The 24,231-nt window shown below is 40.2% G+C and overlaps 1 long non-coding RNA gene across 1 annotated transcript; it reads left to right on the top strand.

Annotated features, from left to right (window-relative positions):
* Window positions 1-67: 67 nt before the first annotated feature.
* On the top strand, window positions 68-22,499 carry LOC136263749 (uncharacterized). The gene is made up of 13 exons (XR_010704771.1): window positions 68-262; window positions 13,215-13,281; window positions 13,338-13,401; window positions 13,462-13,538; window positions 13,590-13,958; window positions 14,360-14,580; window positions 14,628-14,910; window positions 14,972-15,041; window positions 15,088-15,570; window positions 21,814-22,088; window positions 22,145-22,208; window positions 22,269-22,345; window positions 22,397-22,499. It is a non-coding gene; the product is annotated as an uncharacterized lncRNA (long non-coding RNA).
* Window positions 22,500-24,231: the final 1,732 nt, after the last annotated feature.

The following is a 24,231-nucleotide window of genomic DNA, read 5'->3' on the forward strand; positions in this document are numbered from 1 at the left end:
AATCCACCCTTGAGTCACGAAAAAGCTCACACGTACCGCAATTCAGATTATTAGTTTCTAATTACACGAAGTAGCCTGATTGTACGGCGTTTACGCTCCTCACTAAATTACGGGAATCTTTCTGATATAAAGATCAACTTGAAGAGGATCTTAAAGTGTTGGAGAGTAAATCTAGCAAGTGCCGCCATCACCATCCTCCTGTAGAAAACCACAAAGACATCACTCACAGTTCCAGGCGAATAAGGAACGACCTAGCTACCAGGTACATATCGAGGTATATATCTAACTTCAGTCTGTTTGCTGTTCCTTTCTTTTCCCTGGGAATTTACCAGCTGTGCTGACTGCCCAGTACATGAATAAGTATTTGTAATGTATGTAAGGTGTATTGGATGTACAGAAAAGGGTAGTCACTTCCATACCGCCAATTGATGCGCTCGTGATTGGGATCAAAAAGTTTGATCGCCAAAATATTGCCTTGATCACTTGATTTCATCTTTCCAAGAACCTTGATTCTTGATCGTCAACTGTAAAAACTTAGTAAATTTTTGTGTTGCCCAAAGTTAGTTTTCCAAAGGTGCTTGATCGCCACTTTTGCGGTTTCCTTGATTGCTTGATTCACTGCAAAAATACTCCTTGATCACTTAATAAAATCTTGATCCCGGTGGCAAGTGCATCTGGTGGTATGGAGGTGACTACCCCTTGTACAGTACAATAGACAATATAGTACAAGTTGGGATTCACAACGGTGACGTCATTTCTGTAGGAGCTAATAGTTTTATGTACGGACAATCCTTGTTACGGGTTTGATGGGTCTTGGTTACGGGCCCAGAATCAGCCTCACTTCACAAAATGTAACCTTCATACAAATCTTCAGCTTTGGGGACTTAGTTGATGTTTAAAATATTCTTGTACGTTGTCACAATCCTTAGTAATAGTGCCACAAAAAATATTGATGTCATGCCTGAGCAACCATAGCGAAGAAGTTCTGGCTGCAAACTGCCATGATATGATTTGATAAGACTCACTTAATAGTGAACAGGAAACTGTCAAGGTAAATCCAAGAAGAAACAAAGTATAGTTGGTGAGATATCGACACTCAAAGTCCCTACCTGTAACGAGGATTGTCCGTAGTGACGTCACCATTGTGAATCCCTACTTGTACTATATTATTTATGACAGTACGTACTATCAGAAAGTGGTCTAAATTATACACTGGGTATTACAGAACTAGCTTGGCCAGACCTTTCTACTTGTCGTAAGGCTCACGCTGTGATTACCCATATTATCAATAATCACCAGTCATTGTCTTTACCAAACTCTATTTAATTTAACAAGTTACCTACTAAAAGCCATTCACTTTGTTTAATTCCATTGACTCCCACCATCAGTTGTTATAGATTTTCATTTTATGTGAATAATATTTCTGCTTCCTATATTATCTCTCTCCTGTGTCCAATGTTCTAAGGTGTGCGTTCTATTAGAGTTTTTGCAAAAAAAAACAACATGGGCAATCCCTATTATGAACCCACTATCGTGGTTCATGATTATACAACCAAGTATTAAGAATAATACGAAATGCGGTTCAAATTACATCATAAATAAATATTGTTCTCAAACACTACAAGGTCTACAGACATATACTAACCGGGGATAAATTAGCCTGTGAACAAAGACGCAACTGTATAATATTTACGCCTGTTCGTGATGATGACCTTAACGGTCGTGTAATTCTATATAATGCCTAAGATTGAGCACACCCATCCAGCATTTTGTGACAGATTCGTGCGAGAAAGTCATTGGTCTTCTGATTGTTTGTGCCAACTTTGTGGGTGGCTACTCTTCATTTTACAGCTGTTCAGGAGAGTTCCAGGTGGCACAGTGAGTCCACAGTAACCATGCCAGCTTCCAGTGGATAGCGTTCAGGCACAAAGAACAGTCCCAAGTCGACCAGAGGATGCGCCAGGAGTAAAGAACAATCCCAAGTCTCTATGCCAGCTATCAGTGGGTAGTGCTAAGGCGTGAAGAACAGTACCAAGTCGCCATGCCAGCCAGCTACCAGAGGATGTACCGGATGTAAAGAACAGTCCCAAATCTCCATTCCAGTTGTCAGTGAATGACGCTCAGGAGTGAAGAACAGTTTTATGTCTTCATTTGCTAACATTGAAATTGAGTTGCCAGATATTTCCCATTCTGACAACTTGTTCAAATCTTCTTGTAGTCTATAGCACTATCTGTAGAGCAGACAGTCATCAGCAAAGAGTCGAAGTGGTGAGTTGATGTAGGCCTTAAATTAACATGCAGTCAACAGACAAGATCAGCACAAATAACACTATGTCTGCACATAATGAGTTTTGGGCAGACACACAAAACCAATAGTGGAACCATAAAAGCTGATGTGTACATGTAGTGCTAACAATAACTGTCACTTGGTTGCTAGGAGATACTACATTTTCCCAACCCAAGGATTTACCAATGCCACCTCCCCTTTGTGTACTGTCATTGACAGCTGGAATGACCACAGCCTGGTGATTATGTTGCAGCTGATTGGTTATATTTCACTTCAAAACTTTCAATGGAAACTCCTTATTCCAATTCCAGCAGTGTAGAGTGCTCCTCTAGCTCGATCATGTCTGTACAATTTTACTCTGTCTGTACATTGGGACTATGTAAGTGTCCTTGGCACCTTAAAAATTAAATTAAGGTCCATGATGTTGTTGGTGATGTCATTTATGTACAATAGAAACATCAATGATCCAAGTACTGTACCTTGTGGTACCCCAGACAAGACTGGTACTGGACATGAGGATTCACTATCTAATATAACACACTGGTAGTGATGAATGAGCCGGGTTTGAATCCAGTTGACTACCATTAATTCATAGTATCTTAGTTTGGTTAGTATCCGTTGATGTGGCACAGCATTGAAAGCCTTCGAAAAATCTAATAGGATAATGTTTCTATTTGCTTTCAGTAGTCTAAAGCAAAGGATATGTCTTCAGTGAGTGTGATAAGTTGAGTTACACATGACTGAAGCTGTGTTGATTGTCTATTAATATGCTGTTCTGATTCAGGTGGGCCATGATCGAATGATATATAATGTGCTCCATGACCTTAGCACAAATGGAAATTAACGATAATTATTAACATTACTGGGGCTACCCTTTTTATGACATATTAGCTTTTAACCAGTCTATTGTTAGCAAACTTGTTGACAGATTGATTAAAGATTACATGCAATATTGGTGTTATTTCATTAGCACAGTGTTTCAAAATGTATGGTGATATTCGGTCTGGCCCACTAGCCTTGTGTTCATCAAGTAATTGGTATATCAGGGCAGATACAGGAGGGTTGCAATAGTTTCAGCTGAAACCCCTTCTGAAAATAGTACGCGCCTCTAATTTATTGACGAGTTGTTGTGTGGGTGATACTTTAACCTTTGAAATCACAGTTATCAAATCACAATTAGGTTTGTTTTTGGTCTTCGACTTACAGCTAGGCTGAAGTTGAGTGGAATCTGAAACCCCCTCTGAAAATAGTACGCGCCTCTAATTTATTGACGAGTTGTCGTGTGGGTGATACTTTAACCTTTGAAATCACAGTTATCAAATCACAATTAGGTTTGTTTTTGGTCTTCGACTTACAGCTAGGCTGAAGTTGAGTGGAATCTGAAACCCCCCCTGAAAATTTCTAGATCCACCACTGTGTATTCCAGATTGAGAAAGAGATATCAGGCTGCTAGGTGCATCAGCATGACTATCCATAGTTGGTATTGTAGACAAGTTCTCTTCTGTAAAGATAACTATTGAGAGCATTAGCTTTGCCTTTGGAGCTGTGAATTGGTTGGTCATAATAATGTAGGAGTATCATGCTTATCTTGACGTTTAGCTATGACGTACTTACAAAATTGTCGATGGTTACCACTAAAGAAGTTATCTTCTGTAGTAATTATTATGTGCTTCTTTCAGTTTGGTGTTTATTAAGTTCTTCATTTTACGGTAGGCATCCCAATCATTCTTCTTTTAGCTTTATTATATAAGCGTTTACATACTTTCATATCCTTTTTTATTTTCCATGGTAGACTATTACGTGAGCTGTTTATTCTGTCTGGGACATGATCAGTAACTGTCTTATCAACTACGTACCTGCTTAAATTCCTACTAAAGTTGATCAACAGCTCTAGATTGAGGATCACTGTGCATATCCCTAAAAGTGATGAGATCATTTATTGGTTGAAGGTCTCCTTTGTGATATAATGCAACTCTTGTTGATTTCTACTTGATGTTAGTTTATGATGTATATCAAAAGTAAACATTACTGATCCATGGTCAGAAATTCTAGGTACAATGTCAAGATTAGTGATTTTTGGATGAGTAGAAAAAACCAGGTCCAATATATTACCCTGGTGTGTTGGCAAATGAACAAATTGCTCAATACCTGCATCATTGATTATATCTAAAAATGAGTTATTCAAACTGTTTACATAAGTTGGTGTACTAATCGGCCATAACCATTACTCCATGTAACACCTGGAAATCTCCCATTAGTAAGATGTAAGGTGGTGTGTTTGATTGATTCAAGATAGATGAAGTTGCTCCATGGGGTGAGGGTCATTATTTGGTGGATGATAAAATTAAGAATTGTTAATTTAACCCAGATTAGTTCGGCTTCCACATCCAGTGATGGTTCTTCTGCTACTCTCCCTGTAAATGTTGCTATTCTTATTACTGATTACTTGTACAACAAATTGCAACACATTGAACTGTAACACATTGCATTAAATTCTGTTTGTGGTGCTATACGACTTGCAGCTTTGAGTTCCTTGAAAACTTCTATCAACAGATATTCCAGAAAAGACCTTTAATTCAGTAGGCCCTTATATGGTTTAGCCTGTAATTCTAGTATGCGGGATTTCTTGCTCGTCATTTATTCTTTTGTACAATATTGCTTCAGTTGAAAGTGGTTGCTCTTGCTTGGGTTCCTCCTCTGGTGGGTCTTGAAACTGTTCCTTGACTCTCGCCTCGACCTGAGCGGTTATTTTACGTTCGTTCCTCTTCTTCTTTCGCATAAATTGTGTTCATTGCTTGAACTTTTCTCTTAATTTAATTTTGTACTGTAAGGGTCTGTACGTGTCCCCTAGGGCTACCAAGTTGTGAAGTCGAACAAGTCGAAATGCAAGTCTACCAACAAGTCTACCAAGTCGAAATGTGAATATACTTATACACAAAAACGCTCCTCCACCACCAATGGTGCGGTCTTTTCTATACACATTATAGATGTCAGGAAATATTTCAGATGTTTAAAAGGACTGATCAAGGTGAGATTTGCTGCCACATATTACATTAGGACTGTGTTCATTAGAGCTAAGAATCTCAGTATCTTTTTTGGCATCACTTCACAAGCTGCAACAATTAAGATTCAAAAATGTAAGTTGGGAATTAGTCAATTGGGTATCTGTAGGTAAAACTCTAGATGTTAACAAGGGGTTATCAGGAAGAACTCTGATCAACAACAGAAAGAGCAGAGTCAATCAACTGAGGTTGTCTGGTAACTACATGCCCTTGATCGCTTGATTGAATCTTGATCCCGGTCGTAAGTGTTTCTACAGATGGCATTGAAGTGACTACCTCACTACTCCTTGACCAACCTTGATACAAACTCCCTCGTACAAACTAGGGCTGAGCGATACTACCGTTTTAGCGATATATCGCGATATTTTGAAAGTATCGATATCGCGATATTTTGTTATTAACTATCGTGATACCATGCCTGTACATTACTGTCATTAAAAATCCATTTGTTATACTAGGCTAAGAATCCTTGTAAATGATAAAGTCCACCCATCTGGTTTCTCCTGCAGAGAGGTGTGAACACCATAACAACCTCAAAGCATGTGTTACAATAACTGTTACTGTAAACAAGAATGATAGTGGCTAGTTTGTTATCACCTATAAGCACCAGCTATGATTGACTTATTTGTAAGTATCGTGAACTATTCAGTATCATGAATAGTGGCTTTAGTATTGATCGTGATACTAAAATGGCAGTATCGCTCAGCCCTAGTACAAACTTCAAATTTAGTACTCATGTGATGCTATGTCTGCACAAGATGAGTACATGATGTATTTCCGCTTCTGGCCTAATTTTACATGAACCTCGGTGAACAAAGTGGTTCCTGCTGGAAAGAAAGCATCAACAATGTCATCTATGGCAAAGTTGACACAGGATAAGTGGTGTAGCTATTCTTGTACAATTATGGATGTTATATAGTGACTGTTTATTCATGTGGATTCAGCCCACATTTTTTTGTTACTCTGGAAGTGGCTTGGTGCCCGGGAAATGCCCTGGCTTGCCCTGGTCTGGCTATGCCACTTACTGCACGGACGAAACGAAGGTGAGAATTTTAAACTGTGATATGACGTTCTAACAAATATCACATTTCATAACGTGTACCCACTGCAGGCTGAGATGAAGAAACTGGAAATGACCTTGAAGGATTCCTCAACTAGTAACAAATGTGTGGTATTCAACTACTGCAAGAGATTATCCAGTTGAAGTCAGTGTAAGGACTACCAGGAGAAACTTGGCTCATGTCAAGAAGAGTTGAGGTGTAAGGATGACTTTAACAAGTTGAAGATGACCGGGAACGAATTAGGAGGGACTACTCCAGTAAACTAGCTAATCTTAAACAAGCTCTTCAGTCGAGGAAAACACTTTAAAGATACAAGTTAAGAAGTGGAAGATCAAATATTAACTGTACAAATAGATGATTCAGTTGACAAGAAACCTGACAGCATGCAGATGGCCTCCCTGCTCATTCCTCAAAAGTATCACAACCTTGGTCATGTGAAGGGTGAACCACAAAGTGAGAACAGTAAACTGCGAGTTCTTCTACAACAACTACACTATGGTGTGTGAGAAGTCTCAGTTGTACAAACAGAGTACTGCTGATGGTAAGAAGGAGATTGAGAGGTTACAAGACATGTTTGATGTGGTTAACAACGACAAAGAATCGCTACAACAAGAAGTTGAACAATTACAAACCAAACTCAACACTCAAGCTGATGAGGAAAAGCATTAACAACAATTACAACAACTAAATGAAGAGTTGAAGGAGAGGACTAGTCAGTTACAACTATCTAGGAGATGAAGCTACAAACAACTCTAACAAGAACACCACAAATCAATCAGACATTGAGCAGCTTTATCAAGAGATGTTGTTACTACAAGGTGAACCAGATGTGGCTAAATCAGAGACTAAAGCTACTACTGATAAGTTAATTGGCTACTTTTGTTCCAGAGAAGACTACTTAAATGGAAACTAAAGAAAGGATAATGTTGTGTTGAAGGATCAGGTGAAATGTTTGGAGTGTGAATTTGCTGAGCTACACAAGAAGTTCATTGCTCTAACAAGTATCCATATCGAGGTTTTGAGACGAGTACTAGTGAAGATGTTACTCCTTACAAGACACCTCGTAAACCTCTTGCTTGTTGTGGAAGAGCTGCACGACAAGTTGAAGTCTGCTGGCAAGGAGAATGATGCACTTAAACATCAGAACCAGTCCGTGGCATCTTCACGAGACTTACTGCAGGTCCGGTTGTAGGGAGCCAAGCATACAATAGACAAGCTGAAGAAAGAGATGTACCAAATTGAGTTACAATAGCCTTCATCACTGGATGCTATAGCAAGCGTCATGTTGGCATAGCACTCTAGCCTATTATGCTAGCATATAAATTTGATGCAGGCCTATATAGGGGTAATAATAAAACCGAATTATTTACGTGTACCGGTATACTGGTGGATGTAAGAATCACACCTACCAGCTATTGACACCGACGTGGAATGCATCTAGTAGCTAGTACCTCAAGCATTCAACTTCAGGGCATGCAACCTGTAGTTTCTTGTACTTTAGGGCACACGAGAATTATGAGGAGTCATAGAGAAGTTGTATTAGCATTAGGGTAGTGTGCTGTTGTTGCTGCTGCTGCTGCTGATACTGTGTTGGCTTTGCTGCAGTCTTGGATTTTCCCTAGCCATCATATGTATCATGGGTTGTCGTTCCTCCTCCGGTCATTCTCTTAAGGGTCATTCCAGCCTCAGTTGACCTAGCACTGGGGAGGGACGCCTCAGGGCTTTTTTCTTCTATTCCTTTGCTCTGTAGGATCTGTTGTATTAGCTCTGTAGATATTAGTAGGTAGTTATAGGCTAAACCTTTTAAATAGAACATCTTAGCTTAGAGTTGCAGTGTGGTGGATGGGTGTGCCAGAAGGGTCAGTTCTTATAAATAAAATAAAATTAGCATAAGGGTTAGGGTCGGGTTCAGCTTTGGTCTTTAATAATAGAACACCCTTTGTAATGTAGAGAATAAAGCAGTGTGGTAACTGGCAGCAGTGTGGTAACTGGCAGCAGTAGCTCAGTGGTTACGCCCTGTCACTGAAGAGTGTGGAGGGTCTGGTGGGATCTGTTTCAACCAATTATTTTCCTGTTATAGCACCTTCTGGTCTAGGTTGTTTTGGTTGCAATAGACATTGCCTGATACAACCTGTTTGGTTTGTAATTGCTTTTGTTGTACTTGTACACAAATTAAAGTTACCATATAGCTAATATATTGCTCTCAGATAAAGAAGTATTAATGCCACATTTTGTACATCATGTATATAAAGGAAAATCAATATTTCACTGTTCTCTGCTTGTTGCCTATTTCTTGGTATGGTCTTTGGGGGATCATCAAAGTTGTCATCCATCTTGTCATGCATCGCTGAATTGAGGCTTAGGTCCAGAACCCTTCATCTTGATCAGGTCCAGAACCCTTCATCTTGATCAGGTCCAGAACCCTTCATCTGATCAGTTCCAGAACCCTTCATCTTGATCAGGTCCAGAACCCTTCATCTTGATCAGGTCCAGAACCCTTCATCTTGATCAGGTCCAGAACCCTTCATCTTGATCAGGTCCAGAACCCTTCATCTTGATCAGGTCCAGAACCCTTCATCTTGATCAGGTCCAGAACCCTTCATCTTGATCAGGTCCAGAACCCTTCATCTTGATCAGGTCCAGAACCCTTCATCTTGATCAGGTCCAGAACCCTTCATCTTGATCAGGTCCAGAACCCTTCATCTTGATCAGGTCCAGAACCCTTCATCTTGATCAGGTCCAGAACCCTTCATCTTGATCAGGTCCAGAACCCTTCATCTTGATCAGGTCCAGAACCCTTCATCTTGATCAAAAGTCTGAACAACACTATCCAATCACTATCAAGGTATTGAGATATTGTTGGCCCTATAAGGGATCTCATGAATAGTGTTGCTGAGTCAGTGGTACACATGTGCCAAAGTTGTACACACATCTCCTTTACTGAATCTGTTTTTCAAATCACCGTCAGTAATATTCAAAGCTTCATTCACAGTATCTATTAACTGTCTGTCCTCCTGCATCTTTATTCAACGTGTAACAGATTTTTGTGGCATTGAAGGACGTTCTTTTTTGGAGCAGTTTCTTCGTTCGACATGGACATCACGAAGATATCTCTCCAATATGCCGCAGCAGTTTTGTGTTTCCCGGCTGGTCTCCAGTTCGGCCTGAGACAAAAACAGCAAACATCCAATAATATATTTAGCACTCAATCTTACTTCCAGCTGTTTTATTGTTTTCTCTTGCTGTGCATATAACCTTTCGTCCTAAAAAGGCCAAAACTCTCTGAAAAACACAGGAATTACTCTGGTATATTGAACTACCCTAGGAACCAGGTATAAAGTTCTTGTGTGCACTACTGCCCTCGCTACTGCCCTCACTACTGCCATCACTACTGCCCTCTCTACTGCCCTCACTACTGCCTTCACTACTGCCTTCACTACTGCCCCTCGCTACTGCCTTCACTACTGCCATCACTACTGCCCTCACTACTGCCTTCACTACTGCCCCTCGCTACTGCCTTCACTACTGCCATCACTACTGCCCTCGCTATTGCCATCACTACTGCCCTCACTACTGCCTTCACTACTGCCCTCGCTACTGTCATCACTACTGCCCTCACTACTGCCCTCGCTACTGCCATCACTACTGCCCTCGCTAACTGCCATCACTACTGCCCTCGCTAACTGCCATCACTACTGCCCTCGCTAACTGCCATCGCTAACTGCCATCACTACTGCCCTCGCTAACTGCCATCACTACTGCCATCGCTAACTGCCATCACTACTGCCCTCGCTAACTGCCATCACTACTGCCATCACTACTGCCCTTACTACTGCCATCACTACTGCCATCGCTAACTGCCATCACTACTGCCTTCACTACTGCACTCGCTACTGCCTTCACTACTGCCATCACTACTGCCCTCGCTACTGCCCTCCCTACTGCCATCACTACTGCCTTCACTACTGCCATCACTACTGCCATCGCTAACTGCCATCACTACTGCCCTTACTACTGCCATCACTACTGCCATCGCTAACTGCCATCACTACTGCCTTCACTACTGCCCTCGCTACTGCCTTCACTACTGCCATCACTACTGCCTTCCCTACTGCCATCACTACTGCCATCGCTACTGCCATCACTACTGCCCTCGCTACTGCCATCACTACTGCCCTCGCTACTGTCTTCACTACTGCCCTCGCTACTGCCTTCACTACTGCCATCACTACTGCCCTTGCTACTGCCCTCACTACTGCCCTCGCTACTGCCTTCCCTACTGCCATCATTACTGCCTTCACTACTGCCATCACTACTGCCATCGCTACTGCCATCACTACTGCCCTCGCTACTGCCTTCACTACTGCCCTCGCTACTGCCTTCACTACTGCCCTCGCTACTGCCATCACTACTGCCATCGCTACTGCCATCACTACTGCCCTCGCTACTGCCATCACAAGCCACTTACTTTCACACGTACCGCAATTCACATTATTAGTTTCTAATTACACAAAGTAGCCTGATTTTACGTTTACGCTCCTCGTCGAATACACTAAATTACAGACATCTTTCTGATATAATCATCAACTTGAAGAGGATCTTGAAAGTGTTGGAGAGTAAATCTAGCAAGTGCCGCCATCTCCGTCCTCCCGTAGAAAAATCCTCGGAAAAATCACAAGGACTGTCACTCACAGACCTACCATTTATTTATTTATTTTTTTGACTGGATTGGAGTGATTTAATAGAATGGACGATAATAGGTACATACATTATCTAGCTATACAAACATTATCTAGCTACAAACTACAGGCTACACATACTAACTATAATTATGGGAAAAGGGGATTGTCATCAATATCAGTACTCTGAAGTGTCTAATACCTCAGGATTATCCTGGCATTGTTTATCCATGAAGCAACAGAAAGTTGCTGGAGCAGATTCTTCCTTGCTAGCTTAGTAGGAACACCACTATGGGGGGTGGTACGGTCAGCAATTGTCTGTAAAGTCTTTAAGGCAAAAGAAGTCCAAACTCCAAAACTTTCCACCACTAAAGGAATAAAATCAGACCCCACTTTCTCCACAGCTTCCAAATGCTTCTCATCCTTTGCAATCTCTGCAGCAGCAGCAGCAGCCACCCCAGCACAGGAAGTAGAGGAGGAGATAAAAGCAGGCTGAGTGATGCTGTGTATGGAGACATCAAAATAAGCAGGACAACCATGCTGGAAGGAAAACATCACCAGGGCGTAGTCCATCATCATATGAAGCTCACTGTTCCTTAAGAACACCTAGATGATCCTGTGATAGAGCATTGTAAAAGATGTTAACAAGAGCATCGTGGCGATGGATTCTCATTGGGCCATGAGAGAAGCCTAGCAGATGGTCACCAAAGCTATCGATAGTTGAAAGGAAAGTGCACAAGGAAGAAACAGGAAATAAAGAAAGTCCCAGCCATAGATGAAGACCAATAATGAATTCTGGGCCAGGTATGGCCAAACCTAGACAGGCTCGAGTAACAGCTTTAAGCCAGCCACTACTTGTGCCAGAGGGATGTGCCTGAGCTGTCAAACGAGCTTGATCCCAAATGCTAAACTAAGTAAACAGATTATCAAATAATTGTTCATCTATTGTGGCCTGCAGGTCTTGCTGAGAGGCTGTACAAATGAAATTGTAACTGGAGAAATCAGAAAAAAACAGTGACAGCAGCCTTCTCATCAGGGAAACTGAGCTGGTCAGCATCTACGGAAAGAATGGTGGAAGCTAAATCATGGATGATGTTACAAGAGCCTTAAAAACAGCTGCAGCAGAAAGGACGGATTCACGTAGCCCCAAGCCCCCACAAATATATACTTTTTAAAATTCTGTAGTAACTTGTTGAAGGCGTTTCGTGTTGATCTGAAGTTTGTTTGGGCTTAGTTTTACCTAGCCAATACTACCCTATCGTCATCTGGGAAAATTGATTTAGGTGATGTTATTTTGTGGGCCACACCTACTCCTTTGTTGTCCCTACTAGATAGTACTGTATTATTACAATAATTACTATAGCTTCACAAAACCGTAAAACTAAAGCATTACAATGGCTTTTACAACCAAAGGTAAACTTTTTAAAGTCATCTTAATCTTAATTGGAGACAAGTCATGCAGTTGTGAATTTATTTCCCAATAGGGACCTGGAAGAAGGCTACTGAATTTGTAGCCTGCAAAGCAGTTTCTCTAATAGAACACCCTACATTCAAACTAACCTTATAATTTTATAGGGCTTCATGTGTATGACACTCTGTATACCTCTCTTGAACCTACAGAGCATATGCTATATGTATTATGGCCTCGGCTCTTGTAATAACATCCTAGATCCAGTAGATATGTACAATCTTGGCTGAAATCTTCTCCCGTTTGGTTTTCTCAATAGATTATACTTCTCATTGAGCTTGGAAGGCTGTAGCCAGACTTTTATCTGCTTTAAGAGAAAAATGAGAACTTTGTGCAGTATGAGGTGTGCAAAGCATGCTAAAGCTATGGTATACTCCCCCAGTTTGATTATAGAATATAGACACTGAAATTGGTAACATTTCGGTTGCTAAAAATGACACAAAATGTTAGGAAGTAATTCAATACTAGATATGTATGGCTATAAGAAACTGTGGTAACTATATTTGCCTACGAATGAATCTTTGTCAGCAATAATTCACCAGACCTTATCTCCCCAACCAATGACATCACAAAGAAGTAAGATAGTGGTCTGGCCATGTGAGAATAAGTGCTGTCATGTTTATCAACTGTTTGTTATTGACTATAATTCTGTTGTAGACTTTCCCTCCTTGTTTGGAATAACTGAGGATGGAGCAGTGTAATAATGGTGTGAACAAGTGGAATTGTAAGTGTTCTTGTGCTTATCTAACTGTTTTGTAGTCGACCATGATTCTGTTGTAGAATATTTGGAGGAACTGAGAACAGTGCAACGAAAGAATTAAAACTATGATTACAGGTGTGAAATGTATGTAAGAGGTGGCATGATTGTGTAACTGTGTTATTATCGACCATAATTCTGTTGTAGAATTAGTCCATCACTGTTTGAGTACAGGAGCAGTGAAAATAATGAAGCTACAGGCAGAATAGTGAACAAGTGGAAATGTAAGTATTGGTGTGGTTATCTAACTGTTTTAATGTGCTGTAATTCTGTAGTCTCTTTTTTGTTTGAAATAACTGAGGAAAGGAGCAGCAGAATTGTTCTATACCATATGTGTATTTTATACTGTATGCATATGATATGAACCATCATAGATAGTGCGGATTGGAAAGGCCCGTATCATTTACATAGTGACATCATGGGCCATCCTCTTTTCTCTGCTTGGGCCATCCTCATTTCGCTGCTTTGCTGCATGTAAACTTTATGGCCTCAACAAGTGGAAGATTTCACTGTTCTTGTAACCAGCAAATAAGTGTTTGTTGTTTATAGCTGGGTTAGTTACCATCTACACTAATTGGAGGTTGGACTGGATAGGGACACTGGAGAGTAGTAAACACACAGTGTAAGAAAATTCAGGTTCAAAGGTGAAATATGGTGTTTCAAAATGGTTGTGCAAATTTCCTAAAAAAAAAAACAGAAAGTGCAGTGTTGTTTCTTTGCTGCTGTTTGTACCACTTGTAACAGGTAGAGTGTTGTAGGCTAGGTAGATATTCACTGCTTCGCTGTATATCTCCACTGTTTTGACTAAACTTCAAAAACAGGTACTACTTTGTGCAGTTGTTTAGCTCAAGCTGAACAGTACTGTAGCATAAGAGAGATAAACGTCATAATAATTGACAATTACATGAACAAATAATTACAAGGGGTCAGGAGTCCAGTCTCAGGGTTACCAAGTTATTACTAAAAAGTATGGAGCCCTGGCAAGACCAAAAAAAAAAAAAAAACTACATACAAAACTAAACAATTATATATGGCTTCTCAACAGGTAAACAGATCAACTACATCCCAAGTAGTGGAAGCACGGGAATTAAAGATCCTATATGAACAGGAGATTGCAACACAAGCTGCTTGCTGAAGAATACAACGAATAGTATTCTTTGGTAGATGGCATACATCGCTTAGTTTAGAGACAGTCTGTGGCATGAAATGGCCCAAACAGCCAACCTCAATTGTCACAAGATTAACTGAAAATCCAGCCTGTTGAAGGTCAGTCAGTAATGAACCATAGCGATCTTCTTTATGGTTCCTTGCAGCTAAAAGGTGATGTTCAGTATTAGTAAATACAGAGAGTTCTAATAATGTGATGGAATCAGTGGAAACTACCACAAGATCAGGTCTGCTTAAGGTAGATGTAATATGAGGTGGAATGGTACTTGGGGGACTAACACTTGCCTGGTGGCCAGGAAGATCTGCATAAATCTCATAACATGGTGGTAAATCTTTCTTAAAGTTGCGAACAAGAACCTGCAGAACAGAGTCATGACGCCAAGTGTATCTGCCTTGATCAAGTGCAATGGAACAACCAGTTAAAATATAGTTAGTTGTTGGTTGAGTACAGTGACAAAGGGTACAAACTGGACTAGTGATTATATTCCAGCGAGCCAGATTCATAGACGTTGGTAAGGTGTCACAACCGGCACGCAATAAGAAAGAAAGTTGCTTTTCAGGTAAACCATACATTAATCTCTTCCACAAGGGACAATTTTGTTCTAGGGCAACTATATCCAGGAATTTATTAATCTATTTCAATGTATCACACAATTCTTTGGTTGTGTAAATGCGGTGACGAGAAGTTGGCTAATCATACTGCTGCTGAAATATTAGCTGGTGTGCACCTGCCACTGTCACCTGTCACAAACAATATTTCTCCCAATGTCCATAGACACATTGTGTTCTTGTTCAGATGTTGTTGGTGATGTCATTTATGTACAATAGAAACATCAATGGACCAAGAACTGTACCTTGTGGTACCCCAGACAAGACTGGTACTGGACATGAGGATTCACTATCTAATATAACACACTGGTAGTGATGAATGAGCCAGGTTTGAATCCAGTTGACTACCATTAATTCATAGTATCTTAGTTTGGTTAGTATCCGTTAATGAGCATCGAAAGCCTTCGAAAAATCTAATAGGATAATGTTTCTATTTGCTTTCAGTAGTCTAAAGTAAAGGATATGTCTTCAGTGAGAGTGGTAAGTTGAGTTACACATGAATAGTTAGTTCTGAAGCTGTGTTGATTGTCTGTTAATATGCTGTTCTGATTCAGGTGGGTCATGATTGAGTGATATATAATGTGCCCCATGACCTTAGCACAAATGGAAATTAACGATAATTATTAACATTACTAGGGCTACCCTTTTTATGACATATTAGCTTTTAACCAGTCTATTGTTAGCAAACTTGTTGACAGATTGATTAAAGATTACATGCAATATTGGTGTTATTTCATCAGCACAGTGTTTCAAAATGTATGGTGATATTCGGTCTGGCCCACTAGCCTTGTGTTCATCAAGTGTTGTAAATAGCTGATGTATTCCAGATTGAGAAAGAGATATCAGGCATGTTAGGTACATCAGCATGACTATCCGTTCTCTTCTGTAGAGACTGATTTAAAATAACTATTGAGAGCATTAGCTTTGCCTTTGGAGCTGTGAATTGGTTGGTCATAATAATGTAGGAATATCATACTTGTCTTGACGTTTAGCTCTGATGTACTTCCAAAATTGTCGATGGTTACCACTAAAGAAGTTATCAAATAATCTTCTGTAGTAATTATTATGTGCTTCTTTCAGTTTGGTGTTTATGAAGTTCTTCATTTTACGGTAGGCATCCCAATCATTCTGTAGATTACTTCTTTTAGCTTTTTTACATACTTTCATATCCTTTTATTTGCTTATTTATCCATGGTTACTTGAGCTGTTTATTCTGTCTGGGACATGATCAGTAACTGTCTTGTCAACTACCTGCTTAAATTCCTGCTAAAGTTGATCAACAGTTCTAGATTGAGGATCACTATGCCTTGCTCATCAATTATTCTTTTGTACAATTTCCCTTCAGTTGAAAGTGGTTGCTCTTGCTTGGGTTCCTCCTCTGGTGGGTCTTGAAACTGTTCTTTGACTCTCACCTCGACCTGAGCAGTTATTTACGTTTGCTCCTCTTCTTCTTTCGCATAAATTGTTTTCATTGCTCGAACTTTTCTCTCAATTTAATTTTGTACCGTAAAGGTCTGTACGTGTCCCCTAGGGCTACCAAGTTGTGAAGTTGAAAAGTTGAACAAGTCGAAATGCGAATATACATGTACATAAAAACACTCCTCCACCACCAATGGTGCGGTCTTTCTAAACACATTATAGGTGTCAGGAAATATTTCAGATGTATAATGGACTGATCAAGTTGAGATTTGCTGCCACATATTACATCAGGACTGTGTTCATTCACTAGAGCTGCGTGGAGGGTCTGGTGAGATCTGGTTTCAACCAATTTTTTTTCTTCCTTTTATAGCATTTTTTGGTCTAGGTTTTTTTTGGTTCACTGTTGGCAATAGACATGACCTAATAAAATAGAATACAACCTGTTTGGTTTGTAATTGCTCTTGTACACAAATTAAAGTTACCATATAGCCAATAATTATATTGTTGTTATCAGATAAATAATGCCACATTTTGTACATCATGTATATAAAGGAAAATCAATATTTCTCTGTTCTCTACTTGTTGTCTATTTCTTGGTATGGTCTTTGGGGGATCATCAAAGTTGTCATCCATCTTGTCATGCATCGCTGAATTGAGGCCTAGGTCCAGAACCCTTCATCTTGATCAGGTCCAGAACCCTTCATCTGATCAGTTCCAGAACCTTCATCTTGATCAGGTCCAGAACCCTTCATCTGATCAGTTCCAGAATCCTTCATCTTGATCAGGTCCAGAACCCTTCATCTTGATCAGGTCCAGAACCCTTCATCTTGATCAGGTCCAGAACCCTTCATCTTGATCAGGTCCAGAACCCTTCATCTGATCAGTTCCAGAATCCTTCATCTTGATCAGGTCCAGAACCCTTCATCTTGATCAGGTCCAGAACCCTTCATCTTGATCATAAGCCTGAACAACACTATCCAATCACTATCAAGATTTTTTGGTATTGAGATATTGTCGGCCCTATAAGGGGTCTCATGAATAGTGTTGCTGAGTCGGTGGTACACATGCACCAAAGTTGTACGCACATCTCCTTTAAGTCTGTTTTTCAAATCACCATCAGTAATATTCAAGGCTTCATTCACAGTATCTATTAGCTGTCTTTCCGAGCTTCCTCCGATCCTGTTCAACGTGTAGCAGATTTCTGTGGCATTAAAGGACGTCCTTTCTTTGGAGTGATTTCTTCATTTGACATGGACATGATGAAGACATCTCTCCAATATGCCGCAGCAGTTTTGTGTTTCCTGGCTGGTCTCCAGTTTGGCCTGAGACAAACATTCATCAATATATTTAGCACTCAATCTTACTTCCAGTTGTTTTATCGTTTTCTCTTGCTGTGCATATAACCTTTTGTATAATGTTCCCTAAAAAGGCCAAAACTCTCCAAAAAACACAGACTGCACCAGGAATTACTCTAGTATATTGAACTATCCTAGGAACCAGGTGTAAAGTTCTTGTGTGCACTACTGCCCTCGCTACTGCACTGTATTGCCATCACAAGCCACTTAATTACTTTCACACAATCGCTTTCACACGTACCACAATTCACATTATTAGTTTCTAATTTACACGAAGTAGGGAGTTTGTAAAAGACGGAATAAGGAATAGCGGAATAACGGAATAACTCGCATCACAACGAACGGGCATTTATATGGCTTATGCAATGTTAGGGTGATTGTACTGTTACAGCTGTGAACACATCCCTCGTAGATATCCTTACAATGTAGGGTGATTCCGGTGTGTACTGTTACAGCTGTGAACTACACTGCTTCGTCACTCATAGATGTCCTAGCGAAATGATTACTATACGCTCTTACTACTACTGTATGTAGCTAAGCTAGAATATACAGTAGTTAGCTATTAGTTTCGTTTTCGAGTCTTCATCCTTCCAGTGGAGGGATGAAACGAAACGACTGCCACGTCCCCTTTGCTCATGACGTTGGTACCATACTTAACATACAGTACCCGCTTACGAAGTGCAAAATTACATTTGATTATAGCTCTTACTAGTATATGTTCGCGTTGAGCTGAATCCTCAAAAACATTTAATAACTCATGGATGCAATCTTGAAATTTGGCCCATTTGTAGTACTGCTTGACCCACTAAAAATATTTCAAAATCTTGTTCAAATGTTTGCCATAATATTTACGGCCAATCAAATTTTTCACAACACATTTCCTATGGAGAAGCCATATAAGTGCAGTGTCCATTAGAGCCCTTTCCCAAACTTGTAATGGAGCCAAACTGTACGTGTCTATTGTTGACACCTTTACTGTTACCAATAATCATCTGGTTGGCAGAAATGTTAACTCTGTTGAGAAAAAAATCCACTTTTAATTTTTAGCTGTTTTTCAGGGTACCAATGTCGTGAGCAAAAGGGGGTGTGACAGCCTTTTCGTTTCATCCCTCTACTGGAAGGATGAAGACTTAAAACGAAACTAATAGCTAACTACTGTATATTCTAGCTGTGCTAGTGCAATGATACTTAGCTACATACAGTAGTAAGAGCGTATAGTAATCACTTCGCTAGGACGGCTATGAGTGACGAAGCAGTGTAGTTCACAACTGTAACAGTACACGCAATCACCCTACGTTGTAAGGATATCTACGAGGGATGAGTTCACAGCTGTAACAGTACAATCACCCTAACATTGCATAAGCCATATAAATGCCCATTCGTTGTGATGCGAGTTATTCCGCTATTCCTTATTCCGCCTTTTACAAACTCCCCACGAAGTAGCCTAATTGTATGTTTACGCTCCTTGTCAAATACACTAAATTACGGGAATCTTTCTGATATAAAGATCAACTTGAAGAGGATCTTAAAGTGTTGGAGAGTAAATCTAGCAAGTGCCGCCATCCCCGTTCTCCCATAGAAAAATCCTGGATTGGAATGATTTAATAGAATGGTTGTTAATAGGTACATAGTTATACAAACATTATCTAGCTACAAACTACAGGCTACACATACTAACTATAATTATGGGAAAAGGGGATTGTCATCAATATCAGTACTCTGAAATGTCTAATACCTCAGGATTATCCTGGCATTGTTTATCCATAAAGCAACAGAAAGTTGGTCGAGCAGATTCTTTCTTGCTAGCTTAGTAGGAACACCACTAGGGGGGGTGGTACGGTCAGCAATTGTCTGTATACAAAGTCTTTAAGGCAAAAGACGTCCAAACTCCAAAACTTTCCACCACTAAAGGAATAAAATCAGACCCCACTTTCTCCACAGCTTCCAGATGCTTCTCATCCTTTGCAATCTCTCCAGCAGCAGCAGCAGCAGCCACCCCAGCACAGGAAGCAGAGGAGGAGATAAAAGCAGGCTGAGTGATGCTGTGTATGGAGACATCAAAATAAGCAGGACAACCATGCTGGAAGGAAAACATCACCAGGGCGTAGTCCATCATCATATGAAGCTTACTGTTCCTTAAGAACACCTAGATGATCCTGTGATAGAGCATTGTAAAAGATGTTAACAAGAGCATCATGGTGATGGATTCTTATTGGGCCGTGAGAGCAGCCTAGCAGATGGTCACCAAAGCTATCGATAGTTAAAAGGCAAGTGTACAAGGGAGAACCAGGAAATAAAGAAAGTCCCAGCCATAGATGAAGACCAATAATGAATTCTGGGCCAGGTATGGCCAAACCTAGACAGGCTCGAGTAACAGCTTTAAGCCAGCCACTACTTGTGCCAGAGGGATGTACCTGAGCTGTCAAATGAGCTTGATCCCAAATGCTAAACTAAGTAAACAGATTGTCAAATAAATGTTCATCTATTGTGGCCTGCAGGTCTTGCTGAGAGGCTGTACAAATGAAATTGTAACTGGAGAAATTAGAAAAAAACAGTGACAACAGCCTTCTCATCAGGGAAACTGAGCTGGTCAGCATCTACGGAAAGAATGATAGAAGCTAAATCATGGATGTTGTTACAAGAGCCTTAAAAAGAGAAATCACGTAGCCCCAAGCCCCCACAACGAAAAGGTAAATAAGCTTTGCACCACGAAGAGTCCAAAATACTGCATTGCATAATACGACCAAGACAGGTGAAACCATACAGCTGTAATTTATTTCCCAATAGAGACCTGCAAGAAGGCCACTGAATTTAAAGCCTGCAAAGCAGTTTCTCTAATAGAACACCCTACATTCTTAAAAATTTATAGGGCTTCATGTATATGACACTGTACACCTCTCTTGAACCTACAGAATATATGCTATATGTATTATGGCCTCGGCCCTTGTGATAACATCCTAGATCCAGTAGATATGTGCACTCTTAGCTGAAATCTTCTACCATTTGGTTTTCTCAATAGATTATACTTCTCATTGAACTTGGAAGGCTGTAGCCAGACTTTTATCTGCTTTAAGAGAAAAATGAGAACTTTGTGCAGTATGAGGTGTGCAAAGCATGCTAAAGCTATGGTATACTCCCCCAGTTTGATTATAGAATATAGACACTGAAATTGGTAACATTTAGGTCGTTAGAAATGACACAAAATGTTAGGAAGTAATTCTATGCTAGATATGTATGGCTATATGGTCGATGTCTGGTGTCTGTGCCTTAATGTGTTGGAGAGTCACAGTGAAGCTAATACCATATAGAAAAGCCAGTTTCCCAGTAATGCCTGAGTGCTTTCTCAGCAGGAGTGGTAGAGCAAGAGAGCAAGGGGGTCAACCTTGGCAATGACATTTATATACAGTAACTAGATGGAATCAAACCCATTATTCATGGGGATCTGGGGGCAAGCCTTTTGAAACATTTTATCTCTGAGAGTGTATCTTATCATATCTTTTTGTTGCTTATAGCTTTTAAAATGCAACAATGTTTGGTGGCTGTTCTATTAGACTGGTTGACTGTTCTAATTGAGTATCTCTATCTTACCTTACAAGAAACTGTTCAATGAAAGTAACGGATGGGGCATGACCCTGTTTCCATTGCCGACATGATGTATCTCAAATGTGATAATAAATGTATGGGAACTTTTAATACTGAAATTATGGACCTTTTGCCAAAATTGTGGACTTATTCCGAACCCGCCTACCTACAGCCCTGCTTTGCTGTAATCACGCCTTAAAACTAGCCTACATACAGAGTGTTGTATACATGATTGGAGATTGTACATCAACACACACACTGGTATTGCATGTATGTATTACACCATGCAATTTCTATAGAAAGTCCTAATCATTAGGCTGCATAGCAAGTATGGTGAACATTAATGTTACCGCAAAACTTCTAACAGGGCTGATACCATTGCTACATAGCATTTTCCCAGCTGAAACTGTGGTAACTATATTTGCCTACGAATGAATCTTTGTCAACAATAATTCACCAGACCTTATCTCCCCAACCAATGACATCACAAAGAAGTAAGATAGTGGTCTGGCCATGTGAGAATAAGTGCTGTCATGTTTATCAACTGTTTGTTATTGACTATAATTCTGTTGTAGACTTTCCCTCCTTGTTTGGAATAACTGAGGATGGAGCAGTGTAATAATGGTGTGAACAAGTTGAATTGTAAGTGTTCTTGTGCTTATCTAACTGTTTTGTAGTCGACCATGATTCTGTTGTAGAATATTTGGAGGAACTGAGAACAGTGCAACGAAAGAATTAAAACTATGATTACAGGTGTGAAATGTACGTAAGAGGTGGCATGATTGTGTAACTGTGTTATTATCGACCATAATTCTGTTGTAGAATTAGTCCATCACTGTTTGAGTACAGGAGCAGTGAAAATAATGAAGCTACAGGCAGAATAGTGAACAAGTGGAAATGTAAGTATTGGTGTGGTTATCTAACTGTTTTAATGTGCTGTAATTCTGTAGTCTCTTTTTTGTTTGAAATAACTGAGGAAAGGAACAGCAGAATTGTTCTATACCATATGTGTATTTTGTGCCGTATGCGTATGGTATGATTTTCTGTACCATACATGTACAGTACGCGTCTGATCATGTACATAAGATTTAGGTACATTAGTAGGTCAATAAATACATTTAGTGCCAGCTAAGCAGATTATTATGTTGTGTTCTAAGTTGGCTTAGATAGAAATGTTTGTAAAGGTAGACCATTGTAGCTAGGTGATGAGAAGAGGCATAATACGCATGTGGTATGTACCATACATTGTCTGCAGAACTTCACATGAATGGTAGTGTGTATGGTAGTGTGTATGGTAGTGTGTATGGTACTGTGTATGGTACTGTGTATGGTACTGTGTATGGTAGTGTGTATGGTAGTGTGTATGGTACTGTGTATGGTAGTGTGTATGGTAGTGTGTATGGTAGTGTGTATGGTACTGTGTATGGTAGTGTGTATGGTAGTGTGTATGGTAGTGTGTATGGTAGTGTGTATGGTAGTGTGTATGGTACTGTGTATGGTACTGTGTATGGTAGTGTGTATGGTACTGTGTATGGTAGTGTGTATGGTAGTGCGTATGGTAGTGCGTATGGTAGTGTGTATGGTAGTGTGTATGGTAGTGTGTATGGTAGTGTGTATGGTACTGTGTATGGTAGTGTGTATGGTACTGTGTATGGTACTGTGTATGGTAGTGTGTATGGTAGTGTGTATGGTACTGTGTATGGTAGTGTGTATGGTAGTGTGTATGGTAGTGTGTATGGTAGTGTGTATGGTACTGTGTATGGTAGTGTGTATGGTACTGTGTATGGTAGTGTGTATGGTAGTGTGTATGGTACTGTGTATGGTAGTGTGTATGGTAGTGTGTATGGTAGTGTGTATGGTACTGTGTATGGTAGTGTGTATGGTAGTGTGTATGGTAGTGTGTATGGTAGTGTGTATGGTAGTGTGTATGGTACTGTGTATGGTACTGTGTATGGTAGTGTGTATGGTACTGTGTATGGTAGTGTGTATGGTAGTGCGTATGGTAGTGCGTATGGTAGTGTGTATGGTAGTGTGTATGGTAGTGTGTATGGTAGTGTGTATGGTACTGTGTATGGTAGTGTGTATGGTACTGTGTATGGTACTGTGTATGGTAGTGTGTATGGTAGTGTGTATGGTAGTGTGTATGGTAGTGTGTATGGTAGTGTGTATGGTAGTGTGTATGGTAGTGTGTATGGTAGTGTGTATGGTACTGTGTATGGTAGTGTGTATGGTACTGTGTATGGTAGTGTGTATGGTAGTGTGTATGGTAGTGTGTATGGTAGTGTGTATGGTAGTGTGTATGGTAGTGTGTATGGTAGTGTGTATGGTAGTGTGTATGGTAGTGGGTATGGTAGTGTGTATGGTACTGTGTATGGTAGTGTGTATGGTAGTGTGTATGGTAGTGTGTATGGTAGTGTGTATGGTAGTGGGTATGGTAGTGTGTATGGTACTGTGTATGGTAGTGTGTATGGTAGTGGGTATGGTAGTGTGTATGGTAGTGTGTATGGTACTGTGTATGGTAGTGTGTATGGTAGTGCGTATGGTAGTGCGTATGGTAGTGTGTATGGTAGTGTGTATGGTAGTGTGTATGGTAGTGTGTATGGTACTGTGTATGGTAGTGTGTATGGTACTGTGTATGGTACTGTGTATGGTAGTGTGTATGGTAGTGTGTATGGTAGTGTGTATGGTAGTGTGTATGGTAGTGTGTATGGTAGTGTGTATGGTAGTGTGTATGGTAGTGTGTATGGTACTGTGTATGGTAGTGTGTATGGTACTGTGTATGGTA

This window comes from Dysidea avara, chromosome 8 (assembly GCF_963678975.1).
Source record: "Dysidea avara chromosome 8, odDysAvar1.4, whole genome shotgun sequence".
NCBI lineage: Eukaryota > Metazoa > Porifera > Demospongiae > Dictyoceratida > Dysideidae > Dysidea > Dysidea avara.